Source organism: Diorhabda carinulata, chromosome 6 (genome assembly GCF_026250575.1).
Source record: "Diorhabda carinulata isolate Delta chromosome 6, icDioCari1.1, whole genome shotgun sequence".
NCBI lineage: Eukaryota > Metazoa > Arthropoda > Insecta > Coleoptera > Chrysomelidae > Diorhabda > Diorhabda carinulata.
The window spans coordinates 12,085,180-12,096,940 of record NC_079465.1 but is presented as its reverse complement, the minus strand read 5'-3'; positions in this window follow the sequence as shown (position 1 = coordinate 12,096,940).

Genomic DNA, 11,761 nt, shown 5'->3' with positions numbered 1-11,761 from the left:
ATCCTAAATTAGATGCTTAGCTATTCAAAAAGCAAAAACTGTATTGAAAGAAAATAATTATCCGGAAAAAATGATAAATAACATATGCAAGAAAAGGATAAACAGATACTGCAATCAATTTAAGAACAAAACAGAAACGAAACAACAAAACATAAAACATTTTTCCTTATCATATGTACTAGGACTTTCCCAACAATTATCGAATTATTTCAATAAATATGATATTAGTATAAGTCATAGAGGACATAATACATTAACCAAATATTTGGTGCCTTTTACTAATTGTGACGCTGTCTACATAGGGCAAACATCTCAGTATTTAGAAAATAGACTAAGAGGTTATCAATACGATAAAAAAATAGAACTGCATTAACGAACCATGAAATATCAAAAAAATTCAATTATAAAGATTCAAAAATTTTTCAAACGGAATCTAACACGAAAAAGGGAATTATTAGAAATGGTTCAGATTCATAAGAACGAAAAAACTATAAATGATAAAAAATATAAATAATTTAAGTAAAATTTATAGCTCTATTTTGTAAATTCTAATAAAACTATAAATAATTGAATTGATTACTGCTATATATTTGAGATGTAGGTGATCTATTGATTAATATAAATACGCAAATTGACAGTGTCAATATCACAATATATACACGAAAATGGGAATTTTTAGAAATTCATAAGAACGAAAAAGCTACAAATAATAAAAAAGATCTAAATAATTTGAGTAAAATTTATAGCTCTATTTTGTAAAATCTAGGGACCAAGGAAAAATTAAATTTTCTTATTAGAACAAAGTTCTAAGTTGATTTCATCCTTATTTTGTAGTACAGTCATTTGGTCGAAAAAATAGAGGTTACCTGGAAATAAAATTATATATATTATACATACATATATATATATATATATATATTATATATATATATATATATATATATATATATATATATATATATATATGTTCTAGTAATTCAAACCCTAAATCACGAATTTTTTGCATGGCAACATGAGATTTGGGTGCAGGGGTATTGTCCTGCAAAAACAAAACACCTTTTCACAGCTTTCCGCGTATTTTCTCTTTAATTTTGTCCCGTAGAGTGGTCAGTAATGTCGAATAGTAATCTCCAGTTATTGTTCTACCCTTATCCGAAAAAATAAATCATGATTACTCCATGGCAATCCCAAAAAACTGAAGCAAAACTTTTCCAGCAGATTTTTGGACACGAAACTTCTTAGATCTTGGAGAACCAAAGCGTCGCCATTTCATCGATTGTTGCTTTGCTTCTAGATCTTAGAAATGTACCCAAGTCTCATCCATAGTAACAATTCGGTTTAAGAAGTCTACATAATTTTCAAATCGAGTACAGATGTCTTTTTATTCCACAATAACATTGTGCGATTTGCCATTTTCACATATGCTTTGTACATTCAATGTGCCAATTTTGATCCGCCCGGGGGTTCTTAGCACCCCCTGCCGGGAACCTAATATCAAAAAGCTCATGCCAGCTCAAGCCATGTTCTTACCTACAACATTAGTTTCTTGATATTTTGAACATCCTTTTTAACACCATCTATATTGGAGAGAAAATTTTTGAAAACTGGTTGCAGTTTACCTAATCTCTAAAAAAACAGATGTGAAGCACTGTGACAATACCGCCTAATAAGTTTGATGAATAACATAACGAAGGTTTTTACCAAAATTATATAAAATCGATTATACGTAAAATGTGAAACAAATATCTCTGAAATGCAGTTTAGTTTTCGTAGCGCACTAACAAAGATCTTCACCTGTGCTTTATCGATTTCTTCAAGGCTTTCGATAACGTCAAACATGAAAAACTTGTAACAAAAACTGGAATTGACAAAAAAGATATTCGTATTATCGTTAATATGAAGTGGAGTAAAACTGCAAAAGTAGGTAATTCGCTCAGCGGAGAAATTGCTGTCAGGAGGGGAGTGCGACAGGATTGAATTATTTCACCTCTTCTATTTAACATTTAACAACTCTGAAGTAAAGTTTAGAAAAACATTGATAGAACTATCAGATGGCATCAAAATCAACTGAGAAGCAATCAACATTAGATAGGCCGACGACACAGTAATTAGAGCAAATAACAATGGAGAGCTACAAAGTAGTATGCAAAAATTATATGCAGCAAGTGAAATTGACTCTCCTTGAATATATCAAAACAAATGAATATTTGTGAAAGTCAACATCCTTCAGTGCCTCTAACAATAAACGGTCAACACATAGATTTATTAGAACGAACACATATTTTGGAACCACAGTAAACGTTGAATGGGATTAGGTATCAGAAATACGATTACGGATTGAAAAAGCTCAAGCTGCGTTTAGTAACATGAAGAAACTATATACCAGCAAAGATATTTCTTCACCACTAAAATAAAGACTAGTCAGGTGCCACATATTATCTGTTTTATTCTATGGTGTAGAGGATTGGACCATAACCGAAGCTTCATTAAAAGACTGGAATCTTCCAAAATGTGGATATATTGACGTATTTTGAAAATATCACAGACGGAGCACAGAACCATGGATGTTATGCAGAGACTAAGGAAAGAGAAGGAAGTAGTCTTTACAGTAAGAAAATGGAAACTTTGGCAAAGTGGATAGTAAGAGGGGACCAAGGAGAAGACGGCATTCATGGTTGCACAACTTACGCCAGAGGTTTGGAGTGTCATATGTTGATCTGAAACGCAGTAAACAAGATAAGAATAGCCTTGTTAATAGCCAACGTTCGCAACGGATAAGGCAATTAAGGAAGAAAAAAATTGTTAAGATGGGTAGTAGGATCTCCTTTAAAACGTAAAATTGTGTTCTGGGTCAGTATGACTCATAGCTTTATTCGCTCTATTTCACTATATTGATTTTTTAAGGTCCATCCAGAGGTATTATGTTCATTATAAAGTATTTTATTTTGATTTTAGTACCAAAATAAGGCCCCTGAGTCATATCTGAATAGGAATTACAAAAAATTGCCGAAGCGATGTCGGTGCCAAAGCCGTTTTCTTCGAGATCTAGTGTGAACTATGAGCCTAGTAACCCTGAAGAGAGTGGTGCATCCAAGTCATCAGATTATTTCGGCCAATTATCCCAACCATTGCAAGAGTCTTTTGATTCAAATTAAAAAAAATTTTATGCAAAGAAATAGAATTTCTTGGTAACATCGTTTAATCAGAAGGAATTAAACCAAATCCCAAAAAGATTGAAGCGATAAAAAATTTCCCTATACCATACACTCAAAAACAAATTAAATCATTTTTAGGACTTTCAGGATATTATAGAACATCTATTAAAAATTTTGGGAAAATAATAAAATCATTGACGAACTGTTTAAAGAAAGATAAAAAAAGTAGAACATATTATGAATAAATAATTTGATTTGACTACCAATGCATCAGTTTTGTTTCAAGAAGGACATCCAATTTCATATGCCTCAAGAACCTTGAACGACGCAGAAATAAATTATAAGACAATTTAAAAAGAACTATTAGCAATCGTTTGGGTTGTTAATACTATAGACCTTATCTATTTGGAAGAAAATTCATAATATATACCGATCACAAACCACTATAATGGCTAATTCTACTCAAAGAACCGAATTCAAGATTAGTTCGATGGAGATTAAAGTTAGTAGTGTATGATTATGAAATCAAGTATTTAAAACGAAAATCTAATTTGGTAACAGACTCATTATCACGCATTAAGTTAGATTGTGATGTGAATGCATTAGAAACGGATTCGTTAGATGTCAATATTGATGATTTAGATTCAATAATTCAATTGAAAACTTACCAAACGATAACGAACCAATAGATGACAACTTATTACCAGATTTATCATATTTAGAAAATAGGAAGAAGTTGTAGAAGGCAAAGAAATAAAGAATATTGAAAATAATGAAAATGACAAAATAAATATTACATCGGATATTCACATACGACCACCAACAAACAATGACTCTGACTTAGAAACTATACATTCTTCTTTAGGGAATCCAATATTAGAAATACCAATCTCGAACAGATCTTTAAATACTTATAAGAATCAAATATTAATAACATATGGAGAAGTGAATAATATAAAGACAAAAAGAGAAAAATATTTTGATAATATGCGTACATTTGTAATCCTATCAAAAGAGATTTAGAAAATAATATAATTCAATTTGTTAAAGAATATATAGATCCAAATCAACTTTATGCATTATATTTTAGAGAGCCTTTAAAACCAGAACAATTTATAGCTACTGTACAAAAATATTTGTTCATTGTGTAAATGTTGTCAAAGATGTTTTAACTGTTGAAGAATAAAAAGAGAAGTTAGAGTATTATCATATATATAAGAAGGGACACAGAGGAATTAACGAATTAAAAAATTCATTAAGTGAAAAATATTATTGGCCGAAAATTTCACAAGATATAGAAAATTTCGTTAATAATTGTGAAATATGTCAAAAGAATAAGTATGATAGAAACCCCCGATAATTAAATTTAATTTAACACCAACAGCTAGTAAACCGTTTGATCATGTACATATCGATGTTTTTAAAATAGCAAATCATTCATATATAACCATTATTGACGAATTCTCTCATTACGGTTAAGCATATCCAATGTCAAGTGTGAATGGAACTTCAGTTGTTGATAATATATTAAATTATATCAATCGTCACAGTTTACCATACAAAATTACAGCTGATTGCGGTCAGAGTTTAAAACGACTTGCAAGATTTTTGCAAACTACACAAAATTGAGTTACATTATACAACGTCTAAAAATAGTAATTCCAATTCACCTGTCGAAAGATTTCATCCTAGTCTAATTGAACATTTTAGCATATAATAATTCATTCCGTTACCCAGTTAACACCATTTGAAATAATTAAAGGTCATATAAATAACCCCGACCCTTTTGATTTAGATGATTATTTAGTAATATCACATTATAGTCAAAAATACAAAGAAACGTCAAAATTATTATACGATAAAATTAAAGATAAAAATGATGAATTCAAAGAAAAAATAATTAATAAAAGAAATTAAAATAGTAATGATCCACCTTTATATACAAATCAAGAAATAGCATATATTAAAATTGATTAAATTTAAAAAAGCAGAAATTTTAAAAGATTCTGGCATACCTTCCACTAGAAACAAATGAAGGAAATTATCATAAAAACATAATTAGAAAACCTAAAACTAATACTAAAAATTTGTTACAGAAAAATGAAGTTGAGAACGATAATAATACTGCTAATAATTTACAAGAAGATTAAAACTGAAGACATAGACATAGACCACAACGGCCGGCAATTCCCGGGGACTGCCTGGGGTTGGGAAATGCCTTCAATTCTGGTCTAAGGCAGAACTGCCGGCAAAAGTGTACTAGACTTAACTATTACTCGCAATCATTTGGAAAGCACCGTAAATTCGACTACAGGCAGAGAGTGAAAGTGGCTTACGCATAAGTGTGTAAATATTATTGTATAAAGTAGAATTCGATTCGACAGTGTATAATGTACACAGTCTATCGTAATTAAATAGCCAAACTATAATAAATATTTTACTACATCTTATTATTGTCATATCAGTTGCTAAAAATTACCAAATTCAAATAAACATTTAAATATAACACCTGATCTAAATTGCACTAATTGTCATTTATTTTCAAATAGAAGTACAGTTGCCTTTCGATTGTATTATACAAAAACACGCAGCGTAATATAATCTCATACTCATGTACCAATTTTGAAACCTCAAACCTACGAATTTTTCCATTTATATCCTATATCCAAAATCATAAAATATTTATTCCTCCTCAACCTTACTTGTGCAAGACATCAAGAAGTAAATTTTATTAAAGAAGAATGTCCTGTTTTAGAAGAAAAATATAATTGCAAAGACAAATTTAAATTCCTATTCCTAAATATCCTATTAAAAACTTTTGGTAACCAAGTTAGGGACAACTATTTCTTTTATATACATCGGTTACCTTAAGTAAAATCAATTGCCCTTATATATATAAACTTATTACAGATGACGATTGACAAAATGGTTGCCGGTGTCGATTGTCGAATAAGAATATATTATTAAGATACAAAGTTAATACTAACAGTACTAACATCAGTTGTTTGTGAGCAGTGAGCAGCAGCAGTGTAATAAACATTAATTTATTATTGTAAAATATCGCTATGTTACGAAATTGGAAAAAAATAAAGCACAGCTGTGCGTTTCGGCGGAAAGTGACAAAAAATTTTAAACGAATCGTAGATTGTGTACCGGTTACTGCTACTGTTAGACAGATAAATAATGAATTTTTTCCGCCACCAGATATTCCTCAAATTACAGAACAAAATTATAGCAGTCCAACGCCAACGACGGCAGAAAATGATCTTACTACCACTACATTTAGGCTGCTCCTCAACTATTACTTTCAGAACCGGACTTAGGCATGGGCCAACCCGGGCGTGCGCCGGGGGCCCCCGCTGCGGGGGGGCCTCGCGACTAGCCATATGATTGATTTTTAAACATATGAATGCAAGCGAAAAAATACATCCATAGCCAATGTTCAGAATCAACATAAATTTTTTTATGCGCAATTATTTTAAAAGTTCCGAAATGTTTTTAATTTATGAACGTAATTTTGTACTATTTTTAGTTAGAAATAATGAATAAATTGACTATAATGAAAAATCAACTTGATGTAAGAATTCACGTAAAACGCCCGCCTTACATAGGCCCCTTAAGTATTTTGGCCCGGGGGCCACGATGACTCTAAGTCCGGCTCTGATTACTTTTAGATCATTATTATTTTCATTTCTTTGCTGTTTGTTGACCAAAAACTGCCTCTGTGGCCTTCTGTAAAAATATTGGTATATATTAAGGACTAATGTAGGTAAATTGTTTTAGTAAACATCTAAGAAACTTAAATATTTGGTAGGTTTAGAAATCCGCACATGCAAGTAACCACTTTTAAGTAGGTAATAGAGTAAAGCTCTGATGTACACCCTCTTACATCTTAATTTTTAACACCGAAAAGCACTGATTGTTTTTAGTATGCAGTGGGATCAGGTTTGGATAAAAGCCTGCATAATACATAAGACATTTGAATGTCTTTTTAAATATTTAAAACTTATACTTAATACTCTTAATAGCAAACGTTATGTTTTATATCAAACATGTGTTAAACCATTGTCAATCTTGAAATGTTCTTTAAAACTCAGCTGCTCGCACGTCGGTTGCCTAACTTTAAGTATATAACAATTGTTATATACTTAAAGTTAGGCAACCGACGTGCGAGCAGTATATATATATATATATATATATATATATATATATATATATATATATATATATATATATATAAGTTAAAAAAGGAAAATCAGTAATTTTACTAAAATTAGATTTAAAGTTCTTAAAAAATCAAATATACAAATCTCCAAACTTAAGTAAAATAGATTTTAAAAAACTACTATTTTCAGTAATAATGAAGAGAGAAGAAATTGAACATGAAGAAAGAAGAGAGAAAAAATTGAACTTGAAGAAAGAAGAGTAACCGAAGAACAAGATCTGCAAAATACCACCGAAAAAAGTTCATATTTCATAAACATGTATCAGCATTTATTTTAATATAAAATAGGATTACTATAAACGATTTAGTAATGAATTGTTGTTAATTCGCTTGTGAAATTAATTATGTTCATTCAACTTTATAGAATAATTGTAATTTTGAGTTTAATAAATTTTCAAACATTTTCGGACATCGAAAATATCACTCCTGCAACACACTCGACAAGTGGCGTCTAGCAGAATATTGCGCGCGAAGATTTGCAAACAATCACGCCTACAACCCGGTCACGCCATGTAATCCTTAAGTGATTGGACAGCTTCCTTAATTCCTAAAAAAGTTTAGACGAACAATAGAAATTAAAATCAGTGTATCCTAGTCTGTCAGACGCCACCTTTCTGTTAATGCGAGTTTTTTACATTATAATAAATATAATAATACAGTGGTTTGATGAAGCCGAAGATGACCTAAATGATATAGACGAAATCTAGAAGATGGGTATTTGCAATCTGAAAATGCAGTGTCTCCAAAAATTTCAGTAAAGGAGGAAGAGGACACTGCTAGTACAAACAGGGCCTCGAAAACAAAAATAAGGAAGAAACGCAAAAGCCTGAAATTATTACTTACTCTAACTGCAATAAAGGTGGAGTTGATACAATGGACGAAAAATGTGCACAAAGTTCAACGAGTCGTCGTACTCGCCGATGGCCACTAACAGTATTTTTTCGTATTCTTGACGTTTCCATCGTAAATTCATTTATTCTGCACCAGTCCTTTAAAAACGTTGTTACTGAAAAATATTCATTTGCGAAAAAACTAGCAAATAAATTGTAGAGGAATATGTGAGGCGTTTAGATAAGTCTCGCGTAGCGCTTAGCGTGGGGAATACTATAAGAATACTGTGTAAACCACAAGTAAATCCATATTCTGTAGAACAATTATTCTAAAAAAAACGTAAACTGTATTCCATATGCCCAAGAGCCGTTCATCGAATAACCAGATATGTTTCCAATCCAATGATGGATTTACGCCTATGGCGGCATAATTTGAAGGACAGCAAAAAGTGCCAGAATTTTGGAGACGATAAAAAGTAAATATCCATTCCATTTCAAAAATTTGTTCCTATTAGTTTTTATGAAAAAATGTCTATGAAATATGTACACGAAAAATAATTATTTTGACTAAAGAGAAAAAATCTTGAACCAAGAAAATTAACATCTTTCTTAGTAAAAACAGAAGATGTACGCTCTGCAAAAAATGCAATTTATTATATTCACGGAGTCTTCAAGCCATGTCCGAATGTGGACATTGTTCTTCGAATTTTTTGAGTAATCTAACTACAAATTGTTGAGTAAAAAGATGTTTTTCGTCTCGAAAAAAAATTAGAAACATATTTACGCGCAAGCACATACCACGATAGACTTAATGCTTTTGCATTACTGTTTATTGGGGATCAACTAGTCCAAGAAATTAATTATAACAATATAATCTACGTTATTTGGAAATAATATTGAAACAAAATTAGTTTTAACAAAAAGGGGGGCAGATTGAACGGGGCCTAGCTAGCTAGCGTAAATCCGCTGATTCATTTCTAAAGGTAAAATTTAGCGGTTGCTGGAAATACAGTTTTGTTACTATATATATTTAATGTTTTGTTTCAACGATTTTTATATTGTAACGAAGTGACTACAGAATTTATTTGTACTTCAGGACAATTTATGGATGGTTTAAAAATGTATATTAATATTCTGTTGAAATCAGTTAAAATTCTTATGTTATATTTATTATGCTACTTTTTTAGAAAAATTTATATGCTTGTCCTGTAATAAGAACAAAATATAAGGTTTTATTGAAAATGACGTTTTAATTTAAGGGTTAAGACTGTTAATATGGATCAAAATACATACGGGATTTTTACCTAAATTGTAGCCTTAGACATATTATGTTTTGATTTTGTTAATTTTAATATATAAAATATTCAATAACTAATAAAGTGTTTAATTTCATAACAGAAATCAAACAAAATACTAATAAAGACCACGTGAACAATCTGTCTTCTAAATTAGGATGTCCTCACTTCTTTAGTGTTTATCGAGGAGGCGCTACGTTCCCTTTGTCTAAGTAACTTTATTTTTGTTCTTCTTTATATCGCCACCTAATATTAACAAAACAAGAAGAGTCACTCTAAGCTTCTCCCCTTGTTATGACTATCACAATTGAATATCGGATGCTACTCTTTTCCGATCGCGAAGTCACCATGCATCCGCCACGTCGTTTGATAGAGAAAAGTGCATAAATATACCAATTGTCCTTACTTGCTTCTGCCATAAAATGCCACGAATGTGCTGTTTGGAAGGATGTTCTACAAGGAACAAACATATTCCTATTTCCTTATTTGAAAGATGAAATTAGGCAATTGGATTAACTTTTTCTAATGTAAATATTGAATAATTAACTATGTTAATAGAGATTTGTGTTAAATTTTAAATTCTGTGTAATATTTTTGTTCCTATGATCATCTAGAGGTAAAGTATTTATATTTTTAGTCGCCAACGTTGGAAACATGCCTTGAGATTTTCAACAGTCATATTTTAAGCCAATATGACTCCCGAGCAGTGTAAGAGTTACATATTCCTGAAGGAAGTGTTATAAAAATAATTCCAGAAAGAATATGTAATATAACACTGTCGCGTCACTGAATTTGATTGAAATTAGTAAATGCTCAGAAGCAATGCTTGCTGCAAAATGATTTATTTGATTTGTTAAATTCTTGCCTCACCTTAACAAGTTTAACGCATTCTTGGGCACAGAGAAACAGTTACAATTTTTTAAAAAAATAAGATGTTTGTTTAATGTCTTGAAAGTAATTAAATTAATGGAGATAAAACAGAACAATGGAAAAATGTATAAACACTATGCATATTATAAATGGTTGGAAAATAACGATAAGTTCTGTTATATCTTCATGGAAAACCCTGAAATGCAAAAATCTTCATTTTTTTTAACAAGGAACATAAATCAGGATTGCCTAGAGAAGTTTTTTGGATGGACAAGAAATTGTTGCGGAAATTCGATAAATTCAACCCGAATTCAATTTTGTATTGCCTTCAAAAAATTATTTACTTTGAAATATTTTGATGAGGTTAAAGGTGCAAATTGCATATTAATACAGTTGTACTCAATATAACTTTTGATATTCTACAAAAATATGAAGATATCGATGTACCCAATGGTAACTAGTAATAATTCTTTAAAAGCGACTATAGAAAACTTTCAAGAATAGAAGGCAATGCTTTGGTTTATATTACTGGCTACTTAGAAAAAAAATGTATTCTGCAACACTACTGTACTATCTGTATAATGTGTAATGATGAAATACATTAAGAAAAGAATCTGCAATTTTTTAGAGCCTAAAGCATATTAAAAATATCGTAGAATAAGTCGAACAATTAGAAATACTTTTTCTTGAAAATTTAATTGTCACAACAATGTCTGAGCAAAACTTATAGTTATATAAAAATGTGCCTTTTATGCATCAATGTGGAGAGTTTCCTTTTTTTATAAACATTTGGTATGAATTTTTTTTCAAACATTTTATGAGAAACTTTAAAATTACTTTTAAATGTTAAATTCAAATACTTTTACCTATTATAACTTTTGTACGTACATAATATTTTCTTATTCTATTTAATTTTAGTTTTTTTTTTTTCTACCATAATTATATTCTGTGATAATTTTGAGAATTTGCCTTTCCCAAATTCATTCTTTTGTTTTAAACGACATTCCATTGGAAGATGAAATAAAAGTAATTATTAAAAATATAAGGAATAACTGCATATTCGGAATTAATTTATCTTTGCAAGAATGGCTTAGTTCAAGATACTTCAATGTAAAACTTTCAAATTTTAATATTTCACTGACAATACCGACATAGTTTGACATACTCCAAGCACCTCATCAGAAAGTTGGAAAATAACGTCATAAATAAAAAGCAGCTTTATAAAACTTAAAAATTTTGTACAAATTTTTCTTCAAACACATAAAAATTATCGGCTATTGTCTGAAAAGAGGTGATGCATAGTAAAAAAATCAATTGGAGAGTGAAAAATTATTTTGAATTCGTTTTATTCTACTTTTAAACTTTAAATTCACTCTCCCGAAAAAA